A 15,242-nucleotide genomic window follows, 5' to 3' on the forward strand; every position below is an offset into this window, starting at 1 on the left:
CTTCAAGACAAGAGACCAGAAGGATGGGGACTGAAAACCCCATAAGACGACGCTTAGGAATTCAATTCCCAGCAAGAGCTCCTGATGTGGCCCAGATGACTTCTGCAAGAGTGAGGATGGAAACAGACGCGATCTCAAACAGAATACGATGCACGAGACCTGAAACAGAACTGCATTTCAAGCAGCGACTGCAAGACAAGAAGTGCTCGGATCAGAGCCACGATGACAAAACAAGCACTGAGGCCCTTCAGCACCGCTACCAAGTCCCCTGTCTGGTCAGTCCAGTGTCAAAAGCTAGGAGGATATCAAGACCCGAGAAGCACAGAACAGACGCTGCAGAAGCAACACTACAAGACAGACGAACAGAAGGAAACTGTCCTGCCTGGCGCACGCACTCACGCTACAAAATAATCCCGCTGCTTCTATTAGCCTGGTGACCCGGCCACAAGCAGCCTGAACGTGACCCAGCCTGAACCACCCTCGCAGTGGCACCAAGTCTATTCAGCCAGCAGGCACCATGCTCCTCTGGCTCCCAGCTCCCATTAGCCACCCCAGATATGCAAATACCAGGTGCCCCCCAACTTAGCTCTCAGGTTGCTGCATGGTAAATTCCCTCCGCCTCAAGAAATGCACAGGCACTGGTCGTCATCTTAGGCAATTGCCAGGCTCATCATCAGCTGCAAAAACAGAGTACCAGCATTCAGTAGCATGCTGGTCATGATGCCCACCTTCTCCACAATGCTGACTACTGCTGATGCAACATACAACTATGCTCACCTGTTCCTCTCCAAATCCAAGCTCCAACAGTGCAACCAGTATCATCCACACCACCTGGGAAAACAAAGGGATTAAATGATCGTTGCGTTCACAACACATCACCCAATGGTGGTTTTTTTTTGTTATTGTTGGTTTTTTGTGTGTGTGTGTGTGTTTCCTTTATTTTTTATTTTTTTTTTTGGTCTGCTTTAGCTCAACAGCATGCAGAGTGCAAACAAGAAAACTGGGGTGTTTCTAGAAGCAACAATCCCCATGCTTTTGCTGCAGCTTTGAATATTAAAAGGACAATACGACCCAGCAAGTAACTGGAACTTTCTTACCTGGAATTAGCTCAAACTTTTCTTCACATTGAAAGAAAAATCTAGGAGCAGAACACATTATACACCAACAAAATTAATTCCATTTCATCCCCAGAAAAAAAAAAATCACATACTCTCATCCCCTCCTGTACCTCAGCCGCTTGCCTACCCCACGTGGCACACGCTTCCATCTGTTCTCTTTACCCACTTATAGCACCTCTAAAAGACAAACTGGAATTTTACTCTATTGGATGTAGGAAAATAACTGCAGTGACAACCGCGCCCCAAAAACAACAGTTACCTCTGCTCATCACGCACCAGAGTCACTGCAGAGGCAGCTCGGGTCAAGACGTCCTGCACTGCGCACTGCGTTTCAGCCTGAACAAAAGGAAAAACACAGGCAGAAGATAAACATTCAGCTGACAGCAGTAGCACCCATCCCTCAACAACAAAAGGGACCCCATCTTTAGTTTTATCCTTTCAAAACAGCAGGCCACTTGCCTCTGTACCTGCAAATTAGGTCCAAGCTTGAAAGGAGCGGCCAGCATCACCCACGCCACCTGGGAACACAAAAGGACACAATGACCACTGTGCTTGCAAGCAACCACCTGCCACACTGCTCCTCTATCCCACACAGCCTCACCTCGGACCCTCACAGGGAAACACCTGAGCGTCTTCCCTTCGCTTCGGATAAGGGATGACCAGGCTGACAACACTCACCTTCCCTCAGTGCTTCGTGACATGAGGATTTCCCTTCCCTGTCCACGACTGCACAAAGCACCTGTAGAGACGAGAGAAAAGCACACTCTGAGGCACCTCACAACCACAGCGTACCTGCTGCAATACCTCTCTCTTCCCAGTTCCTTTACTTCAGTTGCTCAACAGCTCTAACTCAGATTCTTCGCTCACAGCGCCACAGCAAATTCTGCCCGGGCCACACAACATACGCTACACAAGCTACATTGCTTAGGACACACAAGCTGGAACGTTCCCGCCCAACAATCAGTCACATCGCACAGGATGGATGCCGCATACTCCTAGAAACCAAACCTACCAGTCCTGAGCAGCTCCCAACCTCCACCTGCCTACCACGTTCAGCACACTAACTGTTTACCCCTCAGAAAACCAGAAACTTAGAACATACACACACACAAAAAAAAAAAAAAAAAAACACAACTCCACAAACGCCAAAAAGACATGCACACACAGCAACCCCGGCAGCAGTAATCACAGACTTACCCTTTGCAGATGAAAAAGGTGACTCTGATACAACCCTGCTCAGTCTCTTGGTAATGCTGCATCTACGCTGCCAAGCCACATGTAGCATGTAATCAAGCTGGTGTAACTCTCCAGGGGACTAAAACAAGTGGTTTTAAACATGTAGAGATTAAAATATATCTCAAAAACAGGAGATTATGCGGCCATGCTAAAAAAAAGTGAGCCAGCAGCCTCTACTAAATATCCCTCTATTTCAAGCACTTAGAGATCTAGAATTCCAACCACTTAGAAATCCAGAAATCCATAGACTCCAGCCTGCCTAGAGAACCCTGCAACTGACTGAAGGAAACACAAAGCACTTACCCCAAAGAGCAGCCCAGGCAGAAGGAGCTCTCTGATGCCATGCCTGGGGCTCATATACCTTTTGGCCCCGCCCAGCACCCAAACCCAATCACCTGGGAAAGGGGAGGGGCAAAGCACAAGAAAGTAGAAATAGAGCAAGAAAAGTAGCTGTTTTTCTTTTTGTTTCTTTTTTAAAATAAACTTTATCTCAAAAGCATGCAGAGAGCAGACCAAATATTTGCAGTGATTCTAGAAGCAAAAATCGCCTTTGGCTTATTCTGCAGGTTTTAATATTGAATTGACAATATCACCACGCTAATAACTGAAACTTTTTGAACTGGAATTAGTTTACACAGGCTCATCCCCATCTGTAAACACAGAGAACCAGCATTCACTACCATGCAAGCCCTAATACCCATGTCCTGCACAACGCACACTACAACTAATGCAACATACCATTGTGCAATACTTCTCTGTTCCCGGTTCCTTTACCTCACCTGCTCAGTAGCACCACCTGAGTAATGGGCCCGGGCGGCGCCGCGCCGAAATGGGCCCGGGCGGCGCCGCGCCGAAATGGGCCCGGGCGGCGCCGCGCCGAAATGGGCCCGGGCGGCGCCGCGCCGAAATGGGCCCGGGCGGCGCCGCGCCGAAATGGGCCCGGGCGGCGCCGCGCCGAAATGGGCCCGGGCGGCGCCGCGCCGAAATGGGCCCGGGCGGCGCCGCGCCGAAATGGGCCCGGGCGGCGCCGCGCCGAAATGGGCCCGGGCGGCGCCGCGCCGAAATGGGCCCGGGCGGCGCCGCGCCGAAATGGGCCCGGGCGGCGCCGCGCCGAAATGGGCCCGGGCGGCGCCGCGCCGAAATGGGCCCGGGCGGCGCCGCGCCGAAATGGGCCCGGGCGGCGCCGCGCCGAAATGGGCCCGGGCGGCGCCGCGCCGAAATGGGCCCGGGCGGCGCCGCGCCGAAATGGGCCCGGGCGGCGCCGCGCCGAAATGGGCCCGGGCGGCGCCGCGCCGAAATGGGCCCGGGCGGCGCCGCGCCGAAATGGGCCCGGGCGGCGCCGCGCCGAAATGGGCCCGGGCGGCGCCGCGCCGAAATGGGCCCGGGCGGCGCCGCGCCGAAATGGGCCCGGGCGGCGCCGCGCCGAAATGGGCCCGGGCGGCGCCGCGCCGAAATGGGCCCGGGCGGCGCCGCGCCGAAATGGGCCCGGGCGGCGCCGCGCCGAAATGGGCCCGGGCGGCGCCGCGCCGAAATGGGCCCGGGCGGCGCCGCGCCGAAATGGGCCCGGGCGGCGCCGCGCCGAAATGGGCCCGGGCGGCGCCGCGCCGAAATGGGCCCGGGCGGCGCCGCGCCGAAATGGGCCCGGGCGGCGCCGCGCCGAAATGGGCCCGGGCGGCGCCGCGCCGAAATGGGCCCGGGCGGCGCCGCGCCGAAATGGGCCCGGGCGGCGCCGCGCCGAAATGGGCCCGGGCGGCGCCGCGCCGAAATGGGCCCGGGCGGCGCCGCGCCGAAATGGGCCCGGGCGGCGCCGCGCCGAAATGGGCCCGGGCGGCGCCGCGCCGAAATGGGCCCGGGCGGCGCCGCGCCGAAATGGGCCCGGGCGGCGCCGCGCCGAAATGGGCCCGGGCGGCGCCGCGCCGAAATGGGCCCGGGCGGCGCCGCGCCGAAATGGGCCCGGGCGGCGCCGCGCCGAAATGGGCCCGGGCGGCGCCGCGCCGAAATGGGCCCGGGCGGCGCCGCGCCGAAATGGGCCCGGGCGGCGCCGCGCCGAAATGGGCCCGGGCGGCGCCGCGCCGAAATGGGCCCGGGCGGCGCCGCGCCGAAATGGGCCCGGGCGGCGCCGCGCCGAAATGGGCCCGGGCGGCGCCGCGCCGAAATGGGCCCGGGCGGCGCCGCGCCGAAATGGGCCCGGGCGGCGCCGCGCCGAAATGGGCCCGGGCGGCGCCGCGCCGAAATGGGCCCGGGCGGCGCCGCGCCGAAATGGGCCCGGGCGGCGCCGCGCCGAAATGGGCCCGGGCGGCGCCGCGCCGAAATGGGCCCGGGCGGCGCCGCGCCGAAATGGGCCCGGGCGGCGCCGCGCCGAAATGGGCCCGGGCGGCGCCGCGCCGAAATGGGCCCGGGCGGCGCCGCGCCGAAATGGGCCCGGGCGGCGCCGCGCCGAAATGGGCCCGGGCGGCGCCGCGCCGAAATGGGCCCGGGCGGCGCCGCGCCGAAATGGGCCCGGGCGGCGCCGCGCCGAAATGGGCCCGGGCGGCGCCGCGCCGAAATGGGCCCGGGCGGCGCCGCGCCGAAATGGGCCCGGGCGGCGCCGCGCCGAAATGGGCCCGGGCGGCGCCGCGCCGAAATGGGCCCGGGCGGCGCCGCGCCGAAATGGGCCCGGGCGGCGCCGCGCCGAAATGGGCCCGGGCGGCGCCGCGCCGAAATGGGCCCGGGCGGCGCCGCGCCGAAATGGGCCCGGGCGGCGCCGCGCCGAAATGGGCCCGGGCGGCGCCGCGCCGAAATGGGCCCGGGCGGCGCCGCGCCGAAATGGGCCCGGGCGGCGCCGCGCCGAAATGGGCCCGGGCGGCGCCGCGCCGAAATGGGCCCGGGCGGCGCCGCGCCGAAATGGGCCCGGGCGGCGCCGCGCCGAAATGGGCCCGGGCGGCGCCGCGCCGAAATGGGCCCGGGCGGCGCCGCGCCGAAATGGGCCCGGGCGGCGCCGCGCCGAAATGGGCCCGGGCGGCGCCGCGCCGAAATGGGCCCGGGCGGCGCCGCGCCGAAATGGGCCCGGGCGGCGCCGCGCCGAAATGGGCCCGGGCGGCGCCGCGCCGAAATGGGCCCGGGCGGCGCCGCGCCGAAATGGGCCCGGGCGGCGCCGCGCCGAAATGGGCCCGGGCGGCGCCGCGCCGAAATGGAATGTACGAAAATAACTGCAGTGACAACCGCGCCCCAAACTGAGCCAGCAGCCCCTACTAAACATCCCTCTCCTAAGTGAATTCCAAGCACTTAAAATCCAGAAATCCATAGACTCCAGCCTGCCTAAACAACCCTGCAACAGACAGAAGGAAAAACAAAGCACTGCCCCCAAAGAGCAGCCCAGGCAGAAGGAGCTCTCTGATGCCGTGCCTGGGGCTCATATACCTTTTGGCCCCGCCCAGCACCCAAACCCAATCAACTGGGAAAGGGGAGGGGCAAAGCACATGAAAGTAGGAAGAGAGCAAAAGAAGCAGCTGTGTTTTGTTTTGTTTTTTTCCTTTGTTTTTTAAAATCTGTTTTATCTCAAAAACATTCAGAGAGCAGACAAGAGACCTGTGGTGTTTCTAGAAGCAAAAATCCCCTTTTGCTTTTGCTGCAGCTTTTAATGTTGAACTGATAACGGCACCAAGCAAGTAACTGAAACTTCTTCAACTGCAATTAGTTTGAACACGCTCACCGTCATCTGCAAACACAGAGAACCAGCATTCACTAGCCCTAACCCTAACCCCAACCCGCACCCTAAACTCTAACCCTAGCCCCAGCCCTAGTCCCTAACCCCAACCCTAGTTCCCGAGAACTTCATTTCCAGGCATGCTCTGGGCGCTCAACATGGCCTCCCGGAGGTCCGGAGTCCCAGAACTACATTTCCCGGCATGCTATGGGCACCCATCATGGCCTCCCGGAAGTTCGGAGTCCAAGAACTACATCTCCCGGCATGCTCTGGGCAGTCAACACGGCCTACCGGAAGCCTGGTGCCGGAAAACTACACCTACCAGAATTCCCTGGACAGCCAGCACGGCCAATCAGAGGCCGAGTTTTCGAGAACTACGTTTAACAGCACTCACTGTAACCCTAGCCCTTCCCGCCCTTACACAAAAAAGCCTCAAGCCCTATCCCTAAACATCCTCGAAACCCCTACAGACCTAACCCAAACTATTTACCACATTAAACCCCTGAAGTCCTATGCCTAAAACCCCTAACCCAATAAATTAAGACGCTCAAATCCCAAACCCGCAAAATTGAGATGCTCAAATCCCAAACCCAAAAAAATAGGACGCTCAAATCCCAAACCCCCTTCCAAAAAAGAAAAAGAAAAATCAAGAAAAAAAAAATCAAACAAAACAAAAACAACAAAAGGGGTAGATCTGGTGACATCTGCCCTGTAACCCTGCAAAAATCACGAGGGACCTAGAACAACAAAGCAAACGCACAAAATAACATTGACATCCTATCCATAAATGTGCTATAACAATTAATCACCTCCAAAGAGCTTCAAGCAATAAATGCACATACTACTAGATCGGTTTCCTCTAAAAGATCGTACCAGACCCTGACCCACCAAAAGAACCCTGCATGTAGCTAACAGAAGCATCAACAAAGCACTGACCCCAAAGAGCAGCCCGGGCAGAAGGAGCTCTCTGATGCCGTGCCTGGGGCTCCTATACCATTTGGCCCCGCCCAGCACCCAAACACAATCACCTGGGAAAGGGGAGGGGGCAAACCACAAGAAAGAGAGCAGGAGCAGCAGCAGCTGTGTTCTTTTATTTATTTATTTATTTGTTTGTTTTTGTGCCTATCCCTAGTTTACAGTATGCAGAGTGCAGACAAGAGAACTGGGGTGTTTCTAGAAGCAAAATTTACTGTATTTATGCCTCAGCTTTGAACATAGAAAGGACAATACAACCAAGAAAGTAAATGAAATATTTTCATGGGGAATTAGCTCAAACTTTAGTGTTAGGTCAGAGGTTGGACTCAATGATCTTGAGGTCTCTTCCAACCTAGAAGATCTGTGATTCTGTGTGATTTACATATGAAGAAAAATCTAGGAGCGTAGGAAATTACACAGCAAAAAAAACAACGACATAAAAAGCAACGCGCATGCACGGCCCCACGGCCGCCTGCAGTACTCGTTTTCCACCAAAAGGAGGCGGCAGAGGGCGCCCCTGGGCCCCAACGCGCATGCGCCCCCCTCGGCCGCCTGCAGTACCCCTTTTCCACCAGCAGGTGGCGGCAGAGGGCGCCCGCGGGTGCCAACGCGCATGCGCGCCCCCCGGCCGCCTGCAGTACTCGATTTTCACCAGCAGGTGGCGGCAGAGGGCGCCCGCGGGCGTCACCGCGCATGCGCGCCCCCCGGCCGCCTGCAGTACTCGATTTTCACCAGCAGGTGGCGGCAGAGGGCGCCCGCGGGCGTCTCCGCGCATGCGCGCCCCCCGGCCGCCTGCAGTACCCTTTTCCCACCAGTAGGTGGCGGCAGAGGGCGCCCGCGGGCGTCACCGCGCATGCGCGCCCCCCGGCCGCCTGCAGTACTCGCTTTCCACCAGCAGGTGGCGGCAGAGGGCGCCCGCGGGCGTCTCCGCGCATGCGCGCCCCCCGGCCGCCTGCAGTACCCTTTTCCCACCAGTAGGTGGCGGCAGAGGGCGCCCGCGGGCGTCACCGCGCATGCGCGCCCCCCGGCCGCCTGCAGTACTCGCTTTCCACCAGCAGGTGGCGGCAGAGGGCGCCCTTCAACATTGGCCGCCCGGAAGTCCAGAGTCCGAGAACTACATCTCCCGGCATGTTCTGGGCACCCAACATGGCCTCCCGGAAGTCCAGAGTCCGAGAACTACATCTCCCGGCATGCTCTGGGCACCCAACATGGCCGCCCGGAAGTCCAGAGTCCGAGAACTACGTCTCCCGGCATGCTCTGGGCACTCAACATGGCCGCCCGGAAGTCCAGAGTCCGAGAACTACATCTCCCGGCATGCTCTTGGCACTCAACATGGCCGCCCGGAAGTCCAGAGTCCGAGAACTACATCTCCCGGCATGCTCTGGGCACCCAACATGGCCGCCCGGAAGTCCAGAGTCCGAGAACTACGTCTCCCGGCATGCTCTTGGCACTCAACATTGGCTGCCGGAAGTCTATTTTTTCCTCATCGTTGCTATGGCGTTGCTAGGGGCCGCACTTCCGCCCTCCGCCGTCCAATCACCGCCCCTCCTGCGTCACGTGCCGCGTCGCTGGCGTATTTAAGGCCAACCCCACTTCTGGTCTTCACAAAATGGCGGCCGCCACGGTGAGGTTGAGACACTTCAAGTGGGCGATGGAGCTGGGGACGCCCCCGGGGGCTCGGTGAGTTCCTGGGCGTGCTTTTTGGGGGGCATTTTGAGGGAATTTCGGGGGAATTGTGGGGTTCAAACCCCGCAGGTCTTCGGGGGTCCTGGGTTGGTCTGGGGGGGGGGGGTGGCGCGTCCTGAGGGGGGTTTTGGGGCGTACTGGGTGGTTTTGAGGTGTTTGGGGGGGGGCTGAGGGGGTCGTGAGGTGTTTTCGGGGGGGTTCTGAGGGGTTTTAGGAGCGATTTGGGGGGCCTGGGGGGAGTTGGGGGGGTTCTGATGTGGAGAGGCCATGTTTGGTGCCCTTTTCCCCCTTTATCCCCCATTTGCTTCCCCTTTTATCCCCTTTTCCCCTATTTGCCTTCCTTTTTCCCCTATTTTCCTCCTTGTTCTTGCCCTTTTCTTCCCCCTTTCCTCCCCTTTTTTCCCTTTTTCCCCCATTTTCCTCCTTGTTCTTCCCCTTTTCCTCCCCCTTTCCTCCCCTTTCCCCCTTTTTCCCCTTTTATCCCCCATTTTCATCCCCTTTTCCCCCACTTGCCTCCCATTTTTCTCCCTTTTTTCCCTTTTTCCCCCATTTTCCTCCTTGTTCTTCCCATTTTCTTCCCCCTTTTCCCCCCCCCTTTTCCCCCCATTTTCCTCCCCTTTTGTCCCCTTTTCCCCCCTTTTCCTCTCCTTTTTCCCCCCTTTCCCCCCCCATTACCCCTCCTTACAGAATCACAGAATTTCTAGGTTGGAAGAGACCTCAAGATCATCGAGTCCAACCTCTGACCTAACACTAGACACTAGCAGTCCCCACTAAACCATTTTCCTAAGCTCTACATCTAAACGTCTTTTGAAGACTTCCAGGGATGGTGACTCCACCACTTCCCTGGGCAGCCTGTTCCAATGCCTCACAACCCTTTCAGTGAAAGAAGTTCTTCCTAACATCTAACCTAAAACTCCCCTGGCTCAACTTTAGCCCATTCCCCCTCGTCCTGTCACCAGGCACGTGGGAGAACAGACCAACCCCCACCTCGCTACAGCCTCCCTTGAGGTAACCTATAGAGAGCAATACCCCCCCATTACCCCCCACACCCCCCTTTTTTCAGCATTTCCCCCCTTTTTCCCCACATTTTCCTCCCCTTTTATCCCCTTTTCCCCCATTTGCCTCCCTTTTATCCCCTTTTCCCCTATTTTCCTCCCTTTTTCTCCCATTTTCCTCCTCGTTCTTCCCCTTTTCCCCATTTGCCTCCCTTTTTCCCCCATTTTCTTCCCCTTCCCCCCCCCTTTACCCTACTTTAACCCCCTTTTTCCCCCTTTTCCCCCCTTTTCCTCTCCTTTTTCCTCCTTTTCCCCCCTATTACCCCTCCTTACCCCCCCATTACCACCCACACACCCCTCATTTTTTACCATTTTTCCCCTTTTCTCCCCGTTTTTCCCCGCAGCGCTGCTGGGACGTGGCGCTGTGCCCATGAAGCAGATCCCCGTGAACCTCTTCATCATGTCCATGGCCGGCAGCACCATCAGCATCTTCCCGGCCATGATGGGCTGGCGCCCGCTGCAGGCACTACTCTTCCTCTCCACCAGTAAGCCCGGCCCCTCCCAGTGCTCCCAGTCCGCCCCTCTGACTGGTTTTCCCCCCCCACAGCCCTGAAGCTGCTGGAGAGCTCGAGCGCGCGGCTGCTGCAGGGTTTGGTGTTCCTGGTGGGCAACGGGCTGGGGCTGGCGCTCGCCCTCTACAAGTGCCAGGCCATGGGGCTGCTGCCCACGCACGCCTCCGACTGGCTCGCTTTCGTTACGCCCCCGCAGGTACAGGGGAAAAACACCAAAAAATGGGGCTGGAAGGGCAAAAAATGGGGCTGAAACCCTGAAAAATGGGTGCGAAACAGTGAAAAATGGGGCCAGAAGGGCAAAAAATGGGGCTAGAAAACAAAAAAGAGCAGCTGAAACCCCCAAACTGGGTCCAAAACCCCGAAAAACGGGGCCAAAACCCCAAGAAACGGGGCCGGAAAGGCGAAAAAGAGGGCTGAAACCCTGAAAAAATGGGTTGGAAGGGTAAGAAATGGGGCCAAAACCCTGAAAACTGAGGCTGGAAAGGGAAAAAATGGGGTTGGAAAACAAAAAACAGGGTTGATATCCCAAAAAATGGGTCCAAAACAGTGAAAAACGGGGCTGGAGGGCAAAAAACGGGGTTAGAAAACAAAAAAAGGGGTTGAAATACCAAAAAAGGGTGTTGGAAGGGCAAAAAATGGGGCTGAAAAACAGAAAATGGGGTCAAATTTAAAAAACGGGGTTTAATCCTCAAAAAAAACAGGATTAAAGCCCTAAAAACTAGTGTTAAAAGCAAAAAAGGGTGCTGAAACCCCAAAAAGCAGGGTTAAAAACCCAAAACTGGGGTTCAAGCCCCAACACCTGGGGTTAAAAGCCCTGAAATGGGGTTAAATCTGAAAAAAAGGGTTAAACTCCCCCAAAACTGGGTTGAAACCCCCCAAAAAGGGGTTAAAAACCCCAAAACCTGGTTTAAAAAAAAAAAAAACACCGCAATCCAAAAAAGGGGGTTTAAATCCCTCAAAAATAGGTCAAAAACCCTGAAAATGGGTTCCGAACCCCAAAATGGGTTGAAAACACCCAAAAAAAAAGGTCTCATCCCCCCCATTCCATCCCCACAGCGCCTGGAGCTGACTGGGGGGGGCCTCATCCTGTGACCCCAATAAAGGCGGCAACGGCAGCGGGGATTTTGGGGTCATTTCTGAGGTCTTTGGGGGCGGTTTGGGGGAGTTTGGGCATCTTCTGTTGTTTTTATGCTCCTAGGCTAATACATATTCATTAGTACTCCTAGAAAAGGCAGGGTTATTATAATTAGTTCCTGGAATCCGAACCCTCCCACCGGCGCATGCGTATCAGTCTCTGGTGGTCCCTCTGGGGGTCTCTCGTACTGAAGGCTCCTAGTCTTCCTCCCAGGCTTTTCCCTTGTCCTTTTCCTTTGTTCATCTTGGCTGGATGGCAGAGACTTGCATAGTGCCCCATGCAATAGTCATAACAGTTAGCCGTTATTCTGAAACCCCTTTGTTCTCTTATCCCCTATTGACGCGAATTGCTGGACCATTCCTTTGCAAGATACAAGAACTCTATACATTAACCGCTCTGTTTTCCTTAGACTTGCGGTTATACAAGGGTGTGTAAGACAGAAGGTCACATCTCATCATATCACGCGGCCCTAGCATTGTTGCATATTGACACGAATCAGATGAACACATTTCACAATCCCCCATCTCCTTTTTCATGGTATTGATTCGTGTTTTCCTTTCCAATCGAGTCAATACTTGCCGAATTGATATCAATGTTGGATCTTTGTTTGTTTTTATTATCATCAGGGAATGGGTTTTCTCTTTCCCTGGTTCTGGGTCAACAGGTACCGCAGATATTTGCATTTTTTGTGTAACCGAGTGTATTAGTCTGGTAATACAAGGTATTAAACATGGAACTATTAACAATCCTCCACATATCCCCAATAAAACCATCCTTATTTTAGCAAACCAATCACCGCCCATAAAGCCCCCCCATAATCCTCCTAGATTGATTCCATTCCGAGTTTGAACTGGGACACACGCGATGTTCTTCAAGGCTTTTACAAGTTCACTTACAGCTTTTCCTTCTGTTGTGGTTTAACCCGGCCGGCAGCTAAACACCACACAGCCATTCACTCACCGTCCCCACTCCCTCTCTGGGATGGGGGAGAGAAATGGGAAAGTGAAGCCCCTGAGCTGAGATAAAGACATGGGCGAAAGGGGCTCGGAACGCGTTTTCTGGGGCCCGATTTTTCAGTCGTCTGCTGAAGTTATTATACGTTTCCCTTCGTATTCTGAAGTTATTCTGCAACCCCCCCAGATATCAGAGACTTGAAGGAAATAAATACATTAAATACACTTTAATGTACATTTAAGTACAAATGCATTTAAATACAAATAAATACATTTCCCTTAAAGCTCTCAATGGACACGAATTGCTGGACCTTTCCTTTGCAAGATACAAGAATTATACACCTTAACCACTCGGTTTTTCTTAGATAATAAAATAATAAATTGTAAACTTTGATTACAGCCCTATTTTGAAGACGGAGCCATTGAGCACACCCCGAACCCCCTCCTCCTCCGAACTACAACTCCCAGCGTGCCTCGGGCCTCCCCCGCGCCAATCCGCCGGCACTCCCAACGACGCCTCTGATTGGTCGCCAACCCCGCGGTGGGCGGGTCTTCCTGGCGGGCAGCTTCCGGTTTCCGTTAGAAGGAGGTGGGCGGGGGCGGCGGGCGGCCGGGACTTGGGGGGCTCCGCGGCCCGACCGTGAGAACGTGAGGAGGGGCCGGGGGGGCCCGGGGGGGCGTTGTGGGTATTCTGGGGGGTTGATAGGGGTGCCAATGGGGGTTGGGGGGGTCCCAAGGAGGGTTGGGGGTCTCAAGGGAGATTATTGGGGTCTTGGGGTGGGGGCTATGGGGGTTTGGGGGGGCTTGTGGGGGTCCCGAGGGGGTGTTGTTGTCATGTGGGGGGTGATGGGGGCACCCATAGGGTTATGGGGGTCCTAAAGGGGCGTTGGGGTGTCCCAAGGGGGCTTGGGGAGTGTTGGGGGGGCGATGGGGGTCTCAAGGGGGATTATTGGGTTCCGGGGGGGGCGTTATGGGGTTTGCAAAGGGGGTGTTGTGGTCATGGGGGGGGGTTATGGGGTCTCAGGGGGGGTCCTACGGGGTTTTCTTGCGATCCCTTATGGGGGTTTTGGGGTTTCACTGGGGGTCGGGAGCACCAGGGGGTCATGCTGGGGTCCTGAGGGGGGTGGGCATTGTCCCCCCCCCCCCACTGTGAGACCCCCCCCCCTTTCCCCCCCAGGCCACCATGAGCCTGCAGTGGACAGTGGTCGCCACCTTCCTCTACGCCGAGGTCTTCCTCGTGCTGCTGCTCTGCGTCCCCTTCGTCTCGGCCGCCAGGTGGGTCGACATTAACCACCCCCCGCCAAAAAAAATGAGATATCTGCCCCCCAAAATCAAGTATCTGCCCCCAAAAATCAAATATTGCCCCCCAAATCTTAAATCTCCCCCCATGTATTAAATAACACCCCCAAGACATATTAAATACCCCCCCAAATATTAAATTTCCCCGTCAAAAATTTAATATCCCCCCCAAAAATTAAAAATATCCCCCCAACATTCAATATCCCCCCTGAAATATTAAATATCCACCCAAAATCTTAAATATCTCCCCCCAAATATTAAATACGTCCTCCAAAAAATGAAATGTCCCCACCCAGAATATTAAATTTTGCCCCCCAAATATTAAATATCCCCCTCCCACATTTTTAGTATCCCCCCAAATGTTAAACTTCCCTGAAAATAATTGATAACATTAAATATTCCTCCAAAAAATATCAAACATCTGCTCCCAAATGTTAAATATCCCCTCCAAAACTTAAATACCCCCCCCAAAATATGAAATCTCACCCCCCAAGTATTAAGTATCCCCTCCAATAAATTAAATGCCCCCCAAATTCTTATATTCCCCCCCACAATGAAATGTCCCCCCAAAAAATATTACAGATCCCCCCAAAATATTAAACATTCCCCCTGAACATAGTAAATATCACCCCCAAAAATATTTTTACCCCAAAATATTAGATATCACCCCCCCAAAATTAAATGTCACCCCCCATAACTAAATCTACCTCCCCAGAAATTAAGTATTGCCCCCCCATTATTAAATCCCTCCCCAAAATTCTAAATACCCCCTGAAAACATTAAATTTCACCCCCAAAAATATTGGGTGTTAACCCAAAATACTAAATATCAACCCCATAATGAAATATTACCCCCCCATAATTAAATATAGCCCCCCAAAAAATAAAATTAAGGCCCCACAATATTAAATCCCTCCCAAAAATATTAAATACCCCCTGAAAATTCTTAATTCCGCCCCCAAAAATGCTGAATTTCACCCAAAAATACTAAATATTACCCCCCATAATTAAATATCACCCCCCCATAATTAAATACAGCCCCCCCCAAAAAAAATTAAGGGCCCCCCAGTATTAAATCCCTCCCAAAAATGTTAAATACCCCCTGAAAATTCCAAATTCCACCCCCAGAAATGCTGAATTTTACCCCAAAATATTAAATATCAGCCCCATAATTAGATATCACCCTCCCATAATTAAATACAGCCCCCCCAAAAAATTAAGGCCCCCCCCAATATTAAATCCTTCCTAAAAATGTTAAATACCCCCTGAAAATTCTAAATTTCCACCCCAAAAAATACTGCTTTTTACCCTAAAATATGAAATATCAGCCCCCTGAAAATTAAATGAACCCCTGTAATAATTAAATATACCCCCCCAGTAATTAAATATCCCCGCCCTTAATTAAATCTCCCCCCCCCCAACATTAATTCCCCCCCCAAAAGGTGGCAGAAGATCTTCAAGTCGCGCCTGGTGGGGCTGGCGGTGGCCTACTGGCAACACGGCCTTCGTCGTCCTCATCGTCATCCTCGTGCTGCTGCTGCTGGGTGAGCCCCCGGGGCCGGCTGGGGGGGGCTCTCAGCGTGTGTCCC

General features: G+C 55.4%; 3 long non-coding RNA genes across 5 annotated transcripts; 2 read left to right on the top strand and 1 right to left on the bottom strand.

Moving 5' to 3' along the window:
* Nucleotides 1-525: 525 nt before the first annotated feature.
* On the bottom strand, nucleotides 526-2,710 carry LOC116501675. Of its 3 annotated transcripts, none has more exons than XR_004254484.1 (6): nucleotides 2,658-2,710; nucleotides 1,797-1,857; nucleotides 1,586-1,636; nucleotides 1,378-1,454; nucleotides 778-831; nucleotides 526-677 (listed from the first exon to the last, which is right to left on the bottom strand). It is a non-coding gene; the product is annotated as an uncharacterized LOC116501675 (long non-coding RNA). The 3 variants fall into 3 exon arrangements; XR_004254485.1 differs by lacking the exon at nucleotides 2,658-2,710 and adding an exon at nucleotides 2,316-2,343; XR_004254486.1 differs by lacking the exons at nucleotides 1,378-1,454; nucleotides 1,586-1,636; nucleotides 1,797-1,857; nucleotides 2,658-2,710 and adding an exon at nucleotides 1,098-1,166.
* Nucleotides 2,711-10,259: 7,549 nt separating this feature from the next.
* Nucleotides 10,260-11,386, top strand: LOC116501681. The gene is made up of 2 exons (XR_004254492.1): nucleotides 10,260-10,463; nucleotides 11,324-11,386. It is a non-coding gene; the product is annotated as an uncharacterized LOC116501681 (long non-coding RNA).
* A 1,553-nt stretch (nucleotides 11,387-12,939) lies between these two features.
* LOC116501678 lies at nucleotides 12,940-15,144 on the top strand. The gene is made up of 3 exons (XR_004254488.1): nucleotides 12,940-13,003; nucleotides 13,533-13,630; nucleotides 15,096-15,144. It is a non-coding gene; the product is annotated as an uncharacterized LOC116501678 (long non-coding RNA).
* Nucleotides 15,145-15,242: the final 98 nt, after the last annotated feature.

Source organism: Aythya fuligula, unplaced genomic scaffold, assembly GCF_009819795.1.
Source record: "Aythya fuligula isolate bAytFul2 unplaced genomic scaffold, bAytFul2.pri scaffold_63_arrow_ctg1, whole genome shotgun sequence".
NCBI lineage: Eukaryota > Metazoa > Chordata > Aves > Anseriformes > Anatidae > Aythya > Aythya fuligula.